The following is a 3,644-nucleotide window of genomic DNA, read 5'->3' as shown; positions in this document are numbered from 1 at the left end:
TGTCATAAATAATGTGACCAGAGAAGCAGAGTTAAAGTTTTAGAGAATTGTTGTAGCCTAGAGAATGGAGCACAGAAGCTACTCTGGGAATCTGGCTTGTCTGCTAGCATTTCCTGCCATCTGACCCAGATGTTCATCTACTGGAGGTACCCAGAAGTTCTTCCACAGTGCACTGAACCACTGGATAGAACCAGACTCCACTCTGAAATGCTGAAACTGTAAATCTCATCATCAAGGGAAGCACTGGCTTTTAGGATGTGTTTTTCACCTTCACAACCAATCAGTAATATGACTCAGGACGTGTTACAGAACCTACTTACACGTTAATAAAACTGAGACCATCTCCAAGGGAGATATAAGCAAGGATTGGTCAAAAATATTCGAAATTAGAAATAGACATTTTGAGCATTTCTAAAAGGTTGATGTATCGATAATATTCTATAAATATTAGGCATAGCAGACACATCAATCTTCAGATAGAGATCCGCATGGAATTCAGTAGAGACAGCAATAGAACTTTGCAGGATAATATGAAGAATGAGTCCAACTTATAGTAACACATTCTCACTGAGAACAGACGGTCGAAGTTTCCTGGCTTTGTTTTGGTAGCTCCCTTGAATTTCCATATGTCGTTCTTACTATAAATGCTTTGTTTCCAGTGTTACAGCTGGACTCACAACCTAAATCTTTTCAACTCCATTGCTGGTAAGCTAAATAACTTACGGCATAGTGTAAGGATTCATATTTCTTAAGTTTAAGCAATGAGTTGTTGCCTGTGGGGATGTGTTAAACTAACATGTGAATAATATGCCTCTAGAGAGTTCAAACCAAGAGGTGCCTTGTATTCACACCAGGTCCCCCAGGTATTTTTCTCATAACAATTGCAGACCAAATAGTATCATTTAAAAATCTGTGCAATAGTAAAGAAAGAAAGTTTAGAGACCAAGGTGATGAACTGTTTAACAAATTTAATAAAAGGGAAAAAGTGCTGTATAAGAAGGTGGATGGAAGAGGGTTCCTGGTACCATTACTCATGTCTGACAGACTCCCTGGGGTGAGAGATGCAGTAAGGAGCTTCCTGCAGTGATATAAACTTTTAAAACCCCAATTCAATTGTCCCTTAAAAGTTGAAAGAGGTGTGATAATAAAATTACTTCTCCCACAAAAAACACATTTGAAAAGTGACTTTTAAAAAGTCAATTGAAAAATAAAAACAAAGAGATAATTCTCTTTTTGAAATATACATATTCAAGATATTTCTTCTCTTCTCTGAACATCTCTGTTAATATTCATTTAAATGTTTCAGCCAGAGAACTAGTAAATGATTATCTGAGTAGAGACCACATCTGATCATGTAGTTTTGTGTATTTCTCCTGGAATAATGAAGCACAGGATAAATATTAAAATGACACATATGCCCACTGGTCTTTCTTCTACAATTTGATGTGCACACATACATAAAAGTACAACGTTGTTGACAAAATTACCCAGTAGAGAATTGGGAGTAAACCATTTGTCACTACAGTGGGTTTGTGAGTTCAAGACAAAGGGCAGTGAGAAGGTATACAGGGAAGATTGCCCAGTGGCTGCCCAAAGCCTCATTTATTTTACCTATACTACAGCCAAACGTTGGAACTACAAAACTCATCTTCATGTGCTCTAAATGACTTTGCCCCTAGAATTCAGTGCCTAAAACTGATACAATTATGTCAACATTGCAATCTTGATCATTTTACTACAGCTTGGTTAGGAGTATAGAGCAGGACAAAGTGATACTAGAAATTAGAAATAAAAAGACATTTAGAAACAGGAATTTCATCCCATTGAGAAAGAGTTTATCAATATTTGCCAAACTAACTTAAATGACAAAGAGCAGTTCAATGCCAGAAAAGTAAAACTCAAAACAAAACAAAACAACAAAATTAAAAAAAAAGAAAAGTTCAATCTGAATTGAGTCCTGGATTTTTCATTTTCAACTGTTATTATCTTGAACTGTCATTATCATGAACTTCTTGAAAACTTTATTTCTTCATATGTAAAGTGTAGGTGGTAAGCCTGCCTAATCTACAGGTTCTTCTACAAATGACAGGAAATAGAGCAAGGGAAAAATTTATTTTGATGTATCCCTGACCTTTTTTTTTTTTTTTTAGGTAGCCTGGTAGTTTTCAAAAGTATATGCAGTAAAACAGGTTGATTAAAGGGTTTAGGAAATTAAGATAAATGGAAAATAAGAACAGGAAAATAAAGCCAGGAGTATAATAAACACTAAATTTATACCATACAGTCCTAAATATTGTTAAAGATGAGCCACAATTCTAAATCTGTTTCCTAGCAGCCCAAGTGAACTCTGAAATGATAATATTTACATCTGAAAGATAAAGATTATTTTTTTCAGTTCATATGTAATTGCTCTGTAAATTCTAATTGTAATTAGTACTAATTATTTAAACATTCTTTGCTTGTTTTCTTACTCATGAAATGCTAATTTTACCTACTAAAAGGATAGTTGAATGATTGGATTAAATAATTCATGTGCCTGACATATAGTGCAATCTCACTAAATACTAGTGGTTATTACCACTAACAACAACATTTTTATCACTGGCATGAGCACTACCATCACTACTTTTACTGATAACATTTTACTACCACTGATACTACTACTATTACTAGCAGGACAATGACTTAGCAGCAAACAACGAATTCATCTATTAGTTCATCTACTAGAATTTTCTGAGTAGAGAAATGACACAACTTGACTTAAACTTAAAAATATTACTCTGGTTTCTGTGCGATGAAAAAGAGTAGGGGGCAACTTGTAAGCGGGTTGAGGGAGAACAGTTAAAAGGCTGTTGCATTTGTAAATGACGTTGTTTTCTTAATTTATTTTTCAAAGAGTTTATTGCAAGTGTATAAAATGCTACTGATTTTTGTAGTTTTGATTTTGTATTTACAACTTTACCGAATTTGCTTATTAGTTCTAACAGTTTTGTGTGTGTGTGTGTCTGGAGTCTTTAGGATTTTCTGTATATAATATCATGTCATCTGCAAGCAGAGACAAGTTTATCTCTTCTTTTCTAATTTGGATGCTTTCTTTTTTCCTTGTCTAATTGCTCTGGCTAGGACTTGCGCTGTTATGTTGAAGAGAAGTGGTGAGAGGCAACATCCTTGACTTGTTCCTGATCCTAGAGGAGAAACTTTCAGCTTTTCACTGTTGAGTATGACTTAGGAATAAATTTAACCAAGGAAGTGAAAGATCTATACACTGAAAACCATAAAACACTGATGAAAGAAATTTAAGAAGATACAAATACAGGGAAAAATACCCCATGTTTATGAATTGGAAGAATTCATATAGTAAAAATGTCCATAATACCCAAAGTGATCTGCAGATTCAATCCAATCCCTATCAAAATTCCAATGCCATTTTTTCAAAGAAATAGAAAAAAAAAATCCTAAAATTCATATGGAACCACAGAAGACTCCAAATAGCCAAAGATACTTTAAGCAAGAAGAACAAAGCTGGAGGGGTCACATTTCCTGTTTTCAAAATATATTACAAAGTTATAGTAATCAAAACAGTATCATACTGGCATCAAAACACACATATAGACCAATGAAACATAATAGAGAGCCCATAAATA

Source organism: Eschrichtius robustus, chromosome 12 (assembly GCF_028021215.1).
Source record: "Eschrichtius robustus isolate mEscRob2 chromosome 12, mEscRob2.pri, whole genome shotgun sequence".
In the NCBI taxonomy this organism is placed as follows: Eukaryota; Metazoa; Chordata; class Mammalia; order Artiodactyla; family Eschrichtiidae; genus Eschrichtius; species Eschrichtius robustus.
This window is presented reverse-complemented; position numbering follows the sequence as displayed.